The following is a 16,071-nucleotide window of genomic DNA, read 5'->3' on the forward strand; positions in this document are numbered from 1 at the left end:
GCCTCTCTTGTTTCCCAGCCTTCAGGCCTCAGAGGCAGCCGGTGGGGCAGAGCCCGCCCCCTACTCAGAGAGGAGCAGAGGGACCGGTGAGGCAGACCTTGCCTCCTGGCCTGTCCACACCTGACTTCTGCTGTGGTCTGACAGCCCCAGGCTTCTGGGAAAGGCACCTCTGTCGTGGCCGGTGAGTGAAGGCCACAGCATGACACACTGTGGTTTCAGCCTCAGAGACTTGGGGGGGGGGGGGGGGGGGCGGTGCCTCCTCTGGGGGGTGACCAGGCTTGGTGGGCCTGGGAAAGTCCACTCGAGCGTTCTGTGGAACGTGGGAGGATGTCCAGAGGGAGCTGGAGGTAGAGGCAATGGTCAGGAAGGAGGTGGGTAAAGCTCGGGGCGAGGCCTCCGGTCAAGGCCTGGGAGAAGCGAGGGCTAGAAGGGCCATCTCCCGCCTCGAGGACTCAGAGCTGTGGAAGCCAGGGCCAGGAGAGGCTTGGGCTGGAACTCGGTGGGGGGGGGGGGGGTCCCCAGAAGTCCCGGTCGGCCCGCTGTGGTTTGTCCAGGCATGGGTGAGCTGGGTGAGCTGGGTGAACTGGGCGCCACGTCCCGGAGCTGGGAGAGCCGGGTCCACGTGCAGGACTGGGTGGGGTGACCTTCGGAGGGTTCTCGCCCACCGCACCACCCCTCCCCTGTCTGCAGACCTGGAGCCACCTCCCCTCCTCATGGATTCTCATTCTCATGCTGCCGCTCAGGCCCGAAACTACAGGATTGGGGCTACCAAGAGTTCCAGGCCCAAAACGGAAAGAGGGCTCTGGACTCACCTGAAGATCTGAGTAGCGGAGGTTACCGGTCCCTGATTTTACCGGGGTCGATGCCCACCCCCCCATGCTGGTCAGTTGGCTGACTGACTTCCCCTCCAGGGCACACCCACCCCCTCCCTGACAAAGGGACCAGGGCGTTTGGGCCTTCCCGCTCACATGCCGCAGGAAACCGAGTCTCAGGGGATGAGCCCTCAGAAGCCTTTTCTTACCACCAGCTTAGATGTGCTGAGACGAAGGAGCCAGAAACAGTGCTCCCCCCTGCCGTCCCCCCACCCCCTGCCCACTCACAGGCCCAGAACAAAAACACGCCACAAATAGAAATCAAAGTCTGAGAAAGACTCAAGGAGCCATGACCCGGCCGTGGGAAAGGCTGTGTGGTCTTGGCCAAGTCACTTAACTTCTCTGAGTCTATTTGCTCATCTGGAAACTGGGGGGGATGGACTCACCTTGAGGAGCTGCTGTGAGCTGGTGAGCGCAGATGTAAAATGCAGATCACAGAGGCAATGCTGGGCCTGAAAACAGCCCCTGAAAATACAGCCCAAGGGACTCAACTGGACTGTCCACCTGCACTCCACTCCCCCACCGTGCCCCGACCGCTCGGGCTGGGGCTGTCCCCTCGCCACTTTCCTGTAAGGCTGCGGGTGGAAGGGGCTGCCGCATTCGCTGGGGAGAGGCTGGGGAGAGCCACTGCAGGCTTTGCTCTCGGGCTCCACTTCCTGTTTTTCTCCCCAACTGAATTTTGCACCACTGCTCTTTCCTCCGAGCAGGCTGGGGGGGATGGTGAGGTGAAGGCGCAGGCCTGCCTGGGAAGGAACCCTGGGGGTCAGAGGATCCCAGGGGGGCATCTGCCAAGCTCTGGCCCCTGTGGTCTCCAGCTCAGAACAGATGCAGCTGGGTTGGGAGGCTTGGAGGCAAGCCAGGGGGGCTGCCTGGTGGGAGGAGCAGAGGGGCCTCGTTCCCAGCCTCCTTCAGAAGCGGTGGTTTTTCCTAGACATGGGGGCGGGGCCTAGCGATGGACAGATCCAGGATGAGGCCACATCTCCAGTGAAATGGGGGGGGGGGGCTCCGAGAAGGGAGGCTGGGCTCCCTGAGGCTCCCAGGTCACTGGGTTCTGGGCTTCTGCTGGGATGAAATGAAGGTGCTGCTCCCACACTGGCAGGACCAGGACCTTTGTCCTGGCTCTCCCCTGACTGCAGACCCCGGCCCCTTCCACCGGACAAAGCGTGCCCAGCCACAACTAGGATCACTCATTCATTCATTGGTCCCACATTCCTGCACACTCACTTGTAGCACTCCGCGTGCCCCACACCGACAGAGCTCAGGGCCCGGACGCCAGCCTGGATCCACGCGGGGGTCCTGCTCCCGGGAGCCCTGAGTACTCAGGCTGTCACACGTGAGCAGATCTAGCCTGGAAGAAAGACCCTGCTAGACAACGGGGGGGGGGGGGGGGCCAGGGGGCACTATGTGTGCAGGCTGGCCAGGCAAGTAAGGAGGGGGAGGATAAAAGCAAGAGTTTGGGAAGGGCGCTCCAGGCCAAGGGAACAGCATGAGCAAAGGCCCAGAGTCAGAGAGCCTGCGGTGGTCTGGAGCTGCAGTGCACGGCCCACGGTGTAGCACAAGGGTGAGGTGGGGGAAGGGGTGGGAGGAACCCCAGGCGGCTGCCCTGTTGGCTCCCTTGATTATTAGATGTCTTGAGCACGTTCTCCAGCCACAGCTGACCCCAGACCACAGCGCGGGTCGTTGTTCTGCCCACTTAAGTAGCTCCAAGGGTCAGAAATCAGTCCCTGGTAATGGTGCCCGGCCAGATCAGTCAGTAGAGCGTGCAACTCTTAAATCTCGGGCTGTGAGTTCAAGCCCCACATTGGGTGTGGAGATTCCTTAAAAGTTAAAAATCTTTAAAAAAAAAAAAAAAAAAAAAAAGGAAGGACGGGGAAAAATCAGTCAATCAGGCCTGGTAGCAGAAGCGGGAAAGGGGACTCTTAGCAAAGGTACGGGGTGTTCTCACGGAACCCAGGGATGCAGCCAGGCTTTGGAGCCCTGGACCCAGAGCTCTTGGACGATTTCTCAGCACTGCTGGCCCGTGCCCCCTTTCCCCACCGGTATCATACCTGCCAAGGTCATGTGGCCTGAGCCCTTCACCCAGTGGGAACTAGGTCCAGGTCCCAAGCCCTGGGAAGCGGGAATCTGTTATGGCCAGGGGTCAAACGGATGTGCGGCATTTCTGTTGTTTCTGTGTGAGGCAGGGGGCCAGAGGGACAGCCTAGCAGCCTAAAAGCCAGCAGCGTCCACTCTGGGCCATTCTGTTTTATCTTAGGCCTCCCCCACCCCTCAGCACACGTGCCTAATTCCTTTGACTTTCCCCAGATAGCTCTGTCCCAGCTGCTGTTGCTTAATCTTCATACCACACAGTCCACGCAAGCATCTCTCCTCCTGCTGAATGTGAGGCTCTCCATGTATCCACGTGTCCTCCACTGTGGCCTCCAGGACTCCATACTCAGAGCCGCCATCTCCAGCGGACACCCACTCCCGTCTGTTCCTCTGGAATCTTCTTTTAGCGGGCTCCCCGGGTCCCCCCATCTACAGACCACGCCATCCGTCTCTCCGCACCTTCCAAGCTTGGTCTATAGAGCAGGAAAGGGAAGCACCGTTCAGAGCACAGGGTCTTCTCACCAGGCAAGGTGAATCAAGCATCAAGGAGGGGCACTTGGGTGGCTCAGTGAGTCAAAGCCTCTGCTCTCGGCTCAGGTCATGATCCCAGGGTCCTGGGATCTAGCCCCGCATCCAGCTCTCCACTCAGCAGGGAGCCTGTTTCTTCCTCTCTCTCTCTCTCTCTCTCTGCCTGCCTCTCTGCCTACTTGTGATCTCTGTCTGTCAAATAAATCTTAAAAACAAACAAACAAACAAACAAACATCAAGGAACAAGATCCCACATGGGGTTTTCTCTACTGGTTCCCTTCTCTGTGGCAAACAGGGCCATCCCGGGTTCTGACCCCTGGGAAGAGATCCTTTCTCTCGGGATCTTTCAGACCTGCCCTTGCGAGGTTCTTGGGGGACCTTTCTCTAGGGGGGGACACAGCTGCCCTGGTAGCCTTCTTCATATGGGGACTGGGAATTGGGCTTAGGAATCACGTCAGGGTAAGACATCACAAGCCCAAACGTGCCAGGTTTTAGGATTTCCTATAGATCCAGTCTCCATAGAAGTGGACTTAACTGGTTGCCAGTTTCATTTTGGGTCCGAGGATTTACTAATAACCATGGCCACGAAACCCTGTCTGGTTGAGCATTTGGCCTGAGGCAAGGCCATCCCCCAGCTAGGGGGTCTCAGCCGCAAAGCATGGCAGCTGGTTTCTTCTTGTAGCCTAAAGGGGAAGAGGTAAACGTCATCTAGCTCAGGTGGAAAGAAGGCTTTTTCTCTAGTTTCTCTTGGAATACCACCCCTGCTTGCCTTCACGCCTTGTGAGGCATGAGAGGCTAAAGGACCAGAGACTAAGGGTTACTCACCCCTGTGGCTCTTCCCAGATATCCCTAGTCTGATGCTGAGCTCACGGAGTTTTCGGTTTTGTGTGCTAACCTCAGTGTTAGACACGGGGTGTGGCGGAGAATGGGACTGAGGACATGTAGGAACAGATTCTCTGACACTTGCTTGTCACTGGCTCCAGGAAAGAAGGAATCTCTGTTCACATTGCTAAATACCTGCCCCGCTTGCCCCTAGTCTTGTGCAGAACTGAACAAAAGCTCCTCTCCTAGCACCTTCTGAAGGCTGCTAGAAGTAAATCATGTATTAATATACTGGGCCCTTTGTTACCATGTTCTGAGTCCCATGAGACCCCTGAAAGTTGTTCCAGAGCTGCTGGTGTCCATCCGTGGACAGGGAACCCTCATCACCCCTCACTCTGCCCCAGGTCACCCAGTTTCAATACTTTCCTTGAAAAGCTGTTTCTTTCAGTGCTACACATCTGATACCGATCGCTGTATTAATTCTGAGTGTTGTTTTCGTTGTTTCAAAAAACAGAGACTGACCTGTGAGAGTTTGTACTGGATTCAATATTATGCCCCCAAAATTCATTCTCACGTGGAACTTCAAAATGGGACCTTCATTGGAAATAGGGTCTTTGCAAATCTATCTGAGTTAAGATGAGGTCGTCTTAATTCCTGCATTAGGATATCTTTATAAGAAGAGGGACATTTGGACAGACACAGGCACACAGGGAGAACGCCAGTAAAGCTGGAGGCAGAGATCAGAAGGGTGCTTTTGTGAGCCATTGAATGCCAAGAATCACAGGCAGGGCGGAAGGTAAGAGAGAGGCCCACAGATTCTTCCAAGAGCCTCCAGAAGGAACCAACCTGGCCAACAGCTCCATTTCAGATTTCTGGCCTCTAGAACTGCGAGAGAATAAATTTCCAGTGTTTTAAGCCATCAGGATTGGGCTCATTTGTTACTGCAGTCCTAGGAAACTGATACAGATTTTAAGCAGAATACAGGCGTAAGGCATAAGGGTGTCGGGGACTTTCAGAGGAACCCAAGGGCAAGAATGCTGAGACCCTCAAAAAGAGGCAAGGCCAGGGAACTGAAAAGTTTCCCCAAATCGTCACTCTCACCTGCGATCCTATCTCCCCCCTGTGCACCTGCTGGTTTTCTCGCAATCTCCGTCTCTGCACGACAGCTTCTCTGATTTCCTGAGTCCTGTGAGAGGTGCACGTGGCCAGCGGCTCCCCAGCTTATGTGTGTGGCACCCAAGCTCCAGGGACCTCCAGAATCACGACACTCTTGGTTCTAATTCTGCCTTCCTGAGAAAACCACTGGATGGCCAACCCGGGGGGCCACTGCTGGGGCTGTCAACCTGGGCATGCTTCAAGCCAAGCACATCTGACTGGAGTCCGGAGGTATCCGCACGTGGATGCATGGGGAAGTGTTCTAGAGAAAGGAGCTGGGTACGTCCCCCAGGAGCACCGTGTTCTCGCCATCTAACCCCTCCGGACGTTGGAACGCCCATTGGCTGAGGTCCTGCTATCCACCATTGGACCTCCTGGACGCCACCTGTGTTCCCAAAGGAGTCCTTCTCCAGCCTTGTCATCCCTGCTCCTGAGAGACAAGGCAGATGTGTGGTCACACAGTCTGACTGGAGCCGGGGCGCAATGGAACAACGGGCTCATCCCCGGTACTGGTGTCCATAGGCAGTAGGAGGGACTATTAGCTCCGACTTGCGGAAGGGAAATGCATTTTACATTTTTTCGGCAGTTTTATTACATTTGGCAAAATGTGAACAGAAAGGAAAGATGGCAAGGAAAACACGCTTCTCTCCAGAGGCTCTCACTGCTCAGTCACCGCCGACAACCTACGTGTGCGTATGTAACGCTTACAAGGTGATGATCGGGGGGAGGCAATTCTGCATTGAACGTGATCCCCAATGATGTCATCATTTCCCATGATGCTGTGGGTCTTCAAGACCGCCACTTTCTTTTCTTTTCTTTTCTCTATTTTAAATTAATTTGTTTATTTTAAAATTTTTTTTAAGATTTTTATTTATTTATTTGATAGACAGAGAGAGATCACAAGTAGGCAGAGAGGCAGGCAGAGAGAGAGGGGGAAACAGGCTCCCCGCTGAGCAGAGAGCCCGATGTGGGGCTCGATCCCAGGACCCTGAGATCATGACCTGAGCCAAAGGCAGAGGCTTAAACCACTGAGCCACCCAGGCGCCCCATAAATTAATTTGTTTATTTGAGAGCGAGAGCGTGCGTAGGAATCTGGGGAGGAGCAGGGGGAGAGAATCTTCAAGCCGACTCCCTGCTGAGCGTGGAGCCTGACGTGGGGCTCGATCCCACAACCCATGAAATCATGACAGGAGCCAAAACCAAGAGTTGGACGCATAATCGATTGAGCCTCACAGGTGCCCCAGGATCACCACTTTCAACGGCTGCGCGCTATTCCGTTAAGTGGATGCCCCATGCTTTCCTCTGGAGAGTTCCGGACACAGGGAGAAGGCAACCCCGCTACAGTGTTTAGATGCCACATTTTCTTCCCATTTTGGGTTCACGGCCCAGCTTCCCGTAATTGCTGGTTCAATGGACCCCCACCCTTCCCGTCACCTGACTTCAGAGTCCTAGGAAGCCTGCCACCTAAGGAGCTGCCGCCTGCCCTCTGGGTGACCTTGGCGAGTTAGCTGCAGCATTGCCTTAGTTTCTTTGTTTGCAAGATGAGGATAAGAACAGCAGGTGCCATACAGGGTTCCAAGGGGAGGAAACAGAGTCATGCATGAAAACGGCCCATGCGGACAGCTCACTAGAGTTCGACTTTTTTCACTCACTGTGTAGCCTGGACGCTTTCCATGAACCCCCATTGACTGGTTGCTTTTATGCTATGACGAAGCACCACAAACCCTTGGTTTAAAATAAAAACAGAAATTTGGGGCACCTGGCTGGCTCAGCTGGAAGAGTGCGTGCCCTTGTTCCCAGGGTCGTGAGTTCAAGCCCTACGTCGGGTAGAAAGATCACTAAACATAAATAAATAAAAATAGACTTATAAAAAGAAACTCCAAACACCAGAACTGTCTTCTCTCACAGTGCAGGAGGCCAGAGGTACAGAATCAAGGTGTCAGCAGGGCCACTCCCTCCAGGGGCTCTCGGGAGAACCCTTCCTTGCCTCTTCCAGCTTCTGGGGGCTCCAGAAGTTCCCCGGTTCGTGGCTACAGGCTCCAGACTCTGCCTCCAACTGCACATGGCCTTCACCTCTCTCTGCCTCGACTTTCCCCTTTGTCTTTCTCTCATAGGGACGCTTGCCCTTGGCTGTAGGGCCTGCCCAGATAATCTAGGATGACCTCCTCTCAAAATCCTTAACTTAATTATATCTACAGAGACCCTATTTCCAAAGGTTCCTGGGCTTAGGACTGGGACATACCTTTTTGCAGGTCACCAGCCAGCCCCGTCCAGGTAGAAAATGGCTTTTCCTTCTCCTTCTAACTCTTCTGTCTCTTCAGCTTTCATGCTCTTTTGTTCTCTTTTTCCTGTCTGGGGGGAAAAAGTCACCAGACATATGCCTTCTCATTGAGGTTTTTGGGGTTTTGCATGGGGGTGCTCCTCAGAATCGATGCCTTTAAAGATACAGATCCATCTAGAGAGGTACTTATCTAGATAGAGGAGGTTTTTGGCGCAGGTGGCAGTGTGGTGGGACACAGGACTGGAGCGAACCCCTGCTCCTGCCAGCCCTCCCTCTGTGCTCTCTGTTTGCAAGGCGGTGACTGTCCCCAAACCACTTTCACCGAAAGATCTGTTAGCCTTACAGGTTCTCTGAAGCTGCGGTAATAAGCCCCATCTTACAGAGGAGGGGACAGGCAGGAGGATGTGGGGCCAGGGCTAGGTCTCAGGGCCCCCAGAAAAGGCTCAAAAGGACACTCCCCCTCCGTCAGACTCCAAGGGCCCGGAATAAGACCACGCCTTCTTACTTTCTGCAGCCCCCCTTTCTGCCCCTCCCGGCCCCTATACCCCCCACTCCAAACCATAGTATTCCAGGCTTGTAAGGGAAGACCCTGCTTCTCGCCCAAGAATTACTTGGCCCTCTCCTCCTCCCACACCTCCCCACTCGATTGTTATTTGCTTAATTTTTTAAAAGAGTATTTATTTATTTATTTGAGAGAGAGAGAGAGTGCATGCTGGAATGGGGGGGGGAGGTAAAGGGGAGGGGGGTGGGGAGGCGGGGGAGGGACCCAGGCAGAGGGAGAAGCAGACTGCCCGCGGAGCAGGGAGCCCTGACACCAATCCCAGGACCCTGGATCATGACCTGAGCTCGAAAGCAGACGCTTCACCGACTGAGCCACCCAGGTGCCCTCTTATTTTTTCTTTAAATAAAGGTTTAATTTTAGAACAGTTTCAGATTTATAGGGAAGTTGCAAAGAGATGGAGAGTTCGCACACACCCCACACTCTACTACTGCGAACTTCTTAACTGCTAACAGTACAGTTGTCACAAGTGACGAACCAGCATCGATACGTTCTTACTAACTGAATCCGGATTACCTTAGCTTTCACCCACTGTCCTCTCCCTGGTCCGGGAGCGCAGCCAGGGCACTGCGTAGCATTCACTTGCAACGTTCTCCTTGGGCTCCTCTTGGCTGTGATGGTTGCTCTAATTTTTCTTGTCTCTGATGACCTTGACCTATTTGAGGACTGGCCAGGCATTTTTGTAGACCCGCACTGCCCCTCATCCATCTCTCCTCTCCTCCCCACCCCCTGTGTCTTTGCAGCACTTACTACTCCACGACACTGTATCTTATTTTTATTCTTCATAGTTTCTCTTCGAGGAGTATAAGCCCCAGGAGGGCCTGTCTTTGGCTTGGACTGTGCTGTATCCCAGGGCCCCGACTGTAGCAGGCACCTGGGCTAAAGGAGTCAGTGTTGCAAAGCCTGGGTCACCCCCAGTGTATGGAGGCACGAGTTTGGATCTAGCCTCGTGACCCCAGACCCTGCTGCTCCCCACCACCTCCCTTCCCCCCAGCCCCCCACACCCTGCACTAGGAAGAGCATTAGAAGGTATGTTTAAAAGCCAACTGCTGTTTCTGGAAAGCTGACTTGGCGCCAGGGGCAAGGCCTCCTCTAGCCCCGGGCGAGGAGGGCCGGAGGGATCCCCCCAGGGTTGCACAGCGGTAGGGGTTTGGGCTGGGATTGGAACCCAGGGGTTCTGGGTTAGGAGTGCTTGTGTTTTTACACAACAGGCAATTCAGCTTCTGTTTGGAACCCCCCATTTACGTGAACCCAGAAATTCCATCTCCAGCAATTCAACCCTGGCCCCATAAGGGTTGCCCATAAGGTGAACCCTGGTTCACCTAGGCCACCTCTGAGCTCTCTGGGTCTTTCCGGACCGTTCAGTTCAGATGTGACCAGAGATGGAGCACAGGGGCATGACCTGTCCACCTCTGAATCTTTCTCTGGAGGGCACAGCCTGAGGACCGGGGCTGTGAGGACCTCTGTCTTCTCTTCCTTAGGCACCTGTATGTGGGCAGCTCTCTGGGCTCCTCTGAGCCTGTGTCCTCAGAAGTCAGAGTTTCCAGGAATCAGTTCTGACCTTGGCCTGGTTCTCGCATGGTCTGTACACCCTCGCCCACCACCGCCACGACGTTGCCCCAGGAGGCAACTGTCTTGTTGCGCAGACCGGGGCCCTGCAGGAAGAAATGCTTTTTACGTCTTGACTTAATGCACACTCATGTGTACCTATAAATGGGGCAAAAGCCACAGAAAGTGGTATTCCCCCTCCTGAAGTGTGGTACAATCTGACCATTTCTATTCTATTCCACTCTCATAAACTTGACACACTGAACGGGTTTCCAGTCCACAAATGTGTTCAGATGCCCCCCGCAGCAGCTGTTGCCGCTGGGGGGAAATGCTGTTTGGAGCAGAAACGTCCAGTCCCGTGGAGCACAGAGCCCCTATTCCAGGCTAGCTCAAGAACTAACCTTTTTTGGGACGCCTGGGTGGCTCAGTTGGTTAAGCAGCTGCCTTCGGCTCAGGTCAGGATCCCAGTGTCCTGGGATTGAGTCCCGCATGGGATCGAGTCCTGCATCGGGCTCCTTGCTCGGCAGGGAGCCTGCTTCTCCCTTTGCCTCTGCCTGACATTCTGTCTGCCTGTGCTCGCTCTCTCCCCCTCTCTCTCTCTGATAAATAAATAAAATCTTTAAAAAAGAAAAAAAAAGAACCAACCTTTTCTAGGGGTTCGCTCTGTCCGTCTGTACCGTTAGACACGGTGTCCATGTATTACCTCAGGAAATTCTAAGGACAATCTTATTTATTTATTTATTTATTTATTTATAAAAGATTTTTATTTATTTATTTGACAGAGAGATCACAAGTAGTCAGAGAGGCAGGCAGAGAGAGAGAGGAGGAAGCAGGCTCTCTGTGGAGAGCGGAACCCGATGTGGGACTTGATCCTAGGACTCTGAGATCATGACCTGAGTCGAAGGCAGAGGCTTAACCCACTGAGCCACCCAGGTGTCCCTAAGGACAATTTTAAAAATATTTTATTTATCTGAGAATGAGAGAGACAGAAAACAGGGAGAGGGAGAAGCAAACTCCCCGCTCACCAGGGAGCCCGACCCGGTCTGGGCTCATCCAGATCCCAGGACCCCAAGATCATGACCTGAGCCAAAGGCAGCCACTTAACCCAACTGAACCACCCAGGAGCCCCTCTGAGAACAATTCTAAATGCTGGAAGCCATCATGAGCATCCCTGTTTTCTCAGATGAGAAATGGAGGCTCAGAAAAATGAAGCGACTCGCCAGAAGTCACACAGCTCTACCTTGGGCAGTGCTGAGGAGTCTGGCTCCTGGGGAGCTTCTCTTAATCCTGAAGCTTCACCACATTTTTGGCCAAGGCAAAAACACAAGGGTTTGAGCTGGATAATGGTTGCTTGGGAGGAAAGGACCCCTGGCAAAGTGGGCTTCCTGCTGGAACGGGGCACACGGGCAGGTGCCCAGAGTCCTTCATGGAGGGGCTGAGGAAGTGGGCTCTCATGCTAGCCCCCCTGCACTGGCCTTCTGAGCTTGGCTCTGGTTGCCCTGAGATAACCCCGGCTTGTGGGCATGTGTGGGTGTCATTTGTGAAGCTGCTCGAGGTCGAACAAAGATGCTTACTGCATCCGCGAGAAGCTGCAGATGCTGGATGGCTTTTAGAGGGGGAAGTTCTGCAGGAGACGGGGGCGGAAGGAAACAGGTCCGGGGGGCTGTGTGTTCTCCTTGGGGCTGCAGGGTGCCAACCCGAGCCTGCTCTCCACTGACCGGCAGCCCCTTTAGTAACCGAGACCTCTTTTTCCCTTTCATAAAATGGGGCAGAAGAATTATCCCTTCAGATCATGGGGGTCATAAGACATTGACTTCCGTGCAGCTAGGACACTCCTTCTCTTTAAAACTGCTCTCATGCTCGGCCATGGCTAGTCTGTTTTGTTTATGATTCAAAGGGAACTTGAAGTAGCTTCCTCCAAACACACATGACGACAGTTAAAAATAAAGTGAGAAAGAGAGATCAGAAACCATAGAGAGAAAGGCAGAAGGCAAGTCTATCGGGAACTTGAGAGACCAGGGACAGTGATGGCTGTGTCCTGCGTTTCCATCAGTCTCAGCTCTTCTGGCACCAGGCGGCAGATGGGGAGAGGTCCTACGGTGCGTCTCAAAAAGGAAATGTGCTGGGTTTTCAGGGGAGTGAAACTCCTAGGACTGGGGCCTAGACATGGTCAGGGACAGGGTGACATGGTCAGAGGAGCATTTAGACCCTGACTGTGTTGGCCCCCAAATGATTACATCTTCCTGAGCCTAGTTTTTCTAATCTGTAAAATGGGGCTAACATCTCCCTTGGGAGACTGTTGCAGGGATCAGAGATACAAATGCATGGAGCATATCTGAGCGTTTGGCACGCCTTGGGTCTCTGTTTTGCATGTTACAAAGCACGACGTGAATGGCTGTCAGCAAATATTCAATGAAGAGTTCTTTTGAATGAGGCAAAAAGCATTCCTCATCCTCTGACTTCTTACACCAAACTCTGAAAGCCAAGGGAGGAAATTGTTTAAATTGCAAACTAGCAAAAGCAGGGCCGGGACAGGTGTTCGGAAACCTCGGGGCTGCGCTTACCCTGCCATCCGATTTTCTCTCTGATGTGCCCATTTCTCTTCTGGCTCTTGGCGGGACCTCCCTGGAGCAGGCTAGAGGCCTCTGCCAAGGGCCAGTGAGCTGGGCCTGGGGTATGAGTGAGGCTGTGAGCCTGGGGTGTTCTGTTGGGAAGGATGTTAGGGTATACTCCTGGGGACAGACCCAGCATTCTTGTCTAAAGGGACAACATGGTCCCTCCTGACTCCTCCACTGGTTCTGTCTGAGAATTCAGAGTCTGCAGCCTAGATCTTAGAACAGCGGAAGCATTTAGTAACTATCGGGTCTTGCCTCAAAGCTCTCCCCTTTCCTGGCTGGACACGGAAGTCTCTGCTGGTCCCTTTGCTGCAGCCAGGGCTGGGCCCGCGCTGGTCCTCGGAGGCCAGGGCATTCTTTGGGTAGAAAGAGCCTCTTCCAAGTTTCCGGTTCCTCCTATCTCCAAGGGGACCGCACAAGTGCTTTACCTCCCAGATCTATTGGGGAGGGTCCATTAAGTCATTGTCTAAGCAAGTGGCTGACTCTCCCACCATCACACCCCAGAAGGATTTGAAGCCACTGCTGTAACCCGGTTACTCCCAGGCCCCCTTCCCTGCTCCTGACTCCCCAAGCCTGGAGGCCACGGCTTCCCTCCAGGGCTGAGCCCATGGGACTTTGCGCTCCGCTCGGTCTCCGTGGGCCTTGCGTGCCCTGGGTCGCGCCCAGCTACCTGGACGCTGGGGGCTGTTGGCGCTGGGGGCGCCCCCCGGGGCCCAGGGCTGCAGCCACCGCCTCCCTCTGCCGCCCTCCCCCCTTTCTCTGACCGCTGTGGAAATTCCTGGTGTGTGAATGTGGAAGGCGTGGGGGGTTTATGGGCTTTAGGACCTTTATTTGGTTGTTTTCCTTTGTATAAAAAGAAAACTTGTTTTGAAGAAGGGCAAGCAGCAGGTTCTAGAGACACCTGGGACGGTGCCCCTCCAGCCGCCGACGCGGCGAGGATCCGGGATCCGGGGGTGCGGTGGAGCAGACGGCGGCCGGAGGACCTGTTGTTTTCCTTTTGCAAGTGAAAAGGAAACAAAGTGGGAAGTGGAGTGTGCGGGCTGTCAGCAGGCGGGGCGCCCCCAGCGCGCCCCGCCTCCCGCCCTCGAGGCTCACTCGCGCCCAGAGCCGGTGCTCCTAGCGGCCGCGGGGCCGAGCCGCGCAGCCCCTGCCAGCCGCGCCGGACCGGTAAGCGCTCGCCTCTGGCTGCGTCTGGGGAGGTGGGGGAGAGCACGGGGATCCGGAGCTTCGGGGACCTCGGGGACCGGCCTCTCCCGGTGCCCACAAGCGGTGCGCCCTGGCGGGGTGCACCTCCCGCGTCTGGAGAGAGCCCGGCAAGGGGCGTCCCCCCGGGGTGGCCGCCGGGACCTGGACGCGCACGGCTCCCCTGCGCCGCTACAGTGCGCCCTGCGGGGCCCGACGGGGAGGTTTCGGGCGCGGCGGCGGCGGCGGCCCGGCTGCGCTGCCAGCCGCGGGGCATGGAGCCCGGCAGCGCTCGGCCGCGTGCGCCCTGCCCCGAGCGCTGGCAGCCGGCGGCGGAGGCGCTCTGGCCGCGCTCCCACCAGCGGTGCCGCCCGGTGCTCCTGCCCCGGCGCGGGGAGAGGGGCGCGCGCCCTCCCCGGCGTCGGCGAGCTACGACCGGGCTCGGGAGCAGCCGGAGTCCAGCCGGCCCGGCGCCCCGCTCCTGCCCCGCCCGGCGCGCCTGGGGGCCCCCGGCCTCTGGCAAGGGCGCCGCTTGCCGCGTGTTTACTGCAGCCGCCGACGGAGACCAGCCCCCGGATCTGCGGCTGAGCCCGGGTTACGGCGGCAAAACCGCCTCCAGCTTTGCATTTCCGGACTTTTCCCCCTCTCTTTTTTAATACTCTTACCCGTAATTCAGCCAGGATGAGGCTTCTTTTTTTAAATCGGGTTTCCTGTTTTTATTTAGGCTTCCTTCTCTGCACCTTCCTTGAAATCCAAGAGACGAGGACCGGGGAGACCTTTGGCAGGGACCAGGATGCGGGAGCACCTAGCGGGCGGTGTCTGCCGGGGTGGGGAGATGGGGGTCCAGAGACCCAGCAAAGAGATGGGAGGCCCCGCAAAACGCGCTCCCGGAGGGGACGAGGGTAGAGGGGAATTTCCGGGCCTCGGGTCGCGCGCCCGGGGCGGCCCAGGCCCGCGGTCCACAGACCAGGTGGTCTCGCGGCACCCTTCGGATCTGCCCAGTTTGCAGATGGAGCGCTGGGGAGCCCTCGAATGTACGAGTAAGCTGTTACTTGGTTAAGACCCCCTGGAAGGAGAGAGCGAAGGTCTCGAATCCCTACAGACTATCCAGTGGGACGGCCGTACCCCGGCTCCTGCACGAAGCCGGGTTGCGCGCCACGGCAGGGATGTGCCGCACAGTCGCGCGGGTTGCGGAGCAGGTGTGCCGTCGGTGTGTGGGGGGGGGGGGGGGGGAAAGGTCCTCTTTCAGGGTCTTCGAGGGGAAAGTTTGCCGCTCCAAAGGGGCCTTGAAACGGAGGTTCCATGCCACTGCTCATTTCCAGGGGAGAGGACGGTACCGGGGCGCCTGGCAGTGCCTTGGTGTTCTGGTGCAGTGAATGGTACCTTTGGGACCCTTTCTACCCCGCTCCCAAAGAGTCGATCCTTTTTACATACACGTTTGCAGTGAAGCAGTCATAGGACTGAATGATGTCCTCTCCATTTTCCAGGGGAGGGAAACGAAGGCCCAGAAAAGTTAACTTGCCAACCGGCGCAGTTTGCCAGTAGCTGATGTAGGACCCCAGGACCATTCCAACCTCTGTCTGTGCTGCGGCTTGCAGATTAAGAACATTTCCTGACAGTTGTCTTGGTGTAGGGACAGGGACCCTTTCAGAGATGCAGCCTTTAAGGGACCCACCTTGTTAATCCCTGTCAAAGCGGGCCCCTGCTGTTAACCACCAGGTTTGCCTGCTGCGATTAAGTGGACATGAAGAATCCTCTGATGGAGGAGGCCGTCACCAAGTACACAGAGATGGGAATAGAACTTTCTCTTCCGCTCTCTAGAGGAGGTATTTGCTACCCCTTTAGCGTCTCCACGCCCTGCTGTGGTTTGATTTCTTGACTTGGGGATTCTATCCACCCGTGGTTCTTGCTGCTTTTACAAACTCCTCCAGGTAGCGGAGGACCCTGGGGTGGGGGTGGGGCGGGGGCAGGGGCAGGGCTGTTGAAACCCAGCCGGCCAGTTCTAAGACATTGGAGTTCATCTAAGACATCAGTGTTCTAAGACATCGGAGCTTACCTCTTTCTGAGCCCCACTGCCCCCCACCTCCTCTGCCCGCGTTTAGAAACAGTGCTGGCCACTCTGCAAATGGGGATGTTTCTGGAATTAGGACAGGTGTCCCAGACGTGCTCCTGGCCGGGGGGGGGGGGGGGGGGGAGGGATGGTTGCCTTACACCAGGACTTTTCTCAGGCTTTCTTACATCTAACTAGTGTTTATCGAGATCCCCTCACAGGGGCTCTCCTGGAAATGAGGCAGGCAGGCGGGGAGGGTCCCAGCCCCCTGGGAGGGTGTTAGGGGGCTTACAAGACACAGGCAATCCACACATCACTAGAGACCAGCCTTGGGCCTGCTTAGCTTGTGTCCCAGCACTGCTGTGTCCAGG

General features: G+C 55.9%; 1 protein-coding gene and 1 long non-coding RNA gene across 5 annotated transcripts in view; one reads left to right on the plus strand and one right to left on the minus strand.

Moving 5' to 3' along the window:
• Positions 1 to 2,113: 2,113 nt before the first annotated feature.
• On the minus strand, positions 2,114 to 7,831 carry LOC132001011 (uncharacterized). The gene is made up of 3 exons (XR_009399508.1): positions 7,708 to 7,831; positions 3,215 to 3,433; positions 2,114 to 2,220 (listed from the first exon to the last, which is right to left on the minus strand). It is a non-coding gene; the product is annotated as an uncharacterized LOC132001011 (long non-coding RNA).
• Positions 7,832 to 13,542: 5,711 nt separating this feature from the next.
• Positions 13,543 to 16,071, plus strand: part of PIK3CD (phosphatidylinositol-4,5-bisphosphate 3-kinase catalytic subunit delta) — a 51,223-nt gene continuing 48,694 nt past the window's right edge. For all 4 annotated transcript variants that reach the window (XM_059375101.1, XM_059375103.1, XM_059375104.1 and 1 more), the window contains exon 1: positions 13,543 to 13,635. The gene's annotated coding sequence lies outside the window, so the exon portion shown is untranslated. The remainder of the gene's footprint in view (positions 13,636 to 16,071) is intronic.

The sequence above is a fragment of the Mustela nigripes genome, chromosome 14, assembly GCF_022355385.1.
Source record: "Mustela nigripes isolate SB6536 chromosome 14, MUSNIG.SB6536, whole genome shotgun sequence".
Taxonomy (NCBI): Eukaryota; Metazoa; Chordata; class Mammalia; order Carnivora; family Mustelidae; genus Mustela; species Mustela nigripes.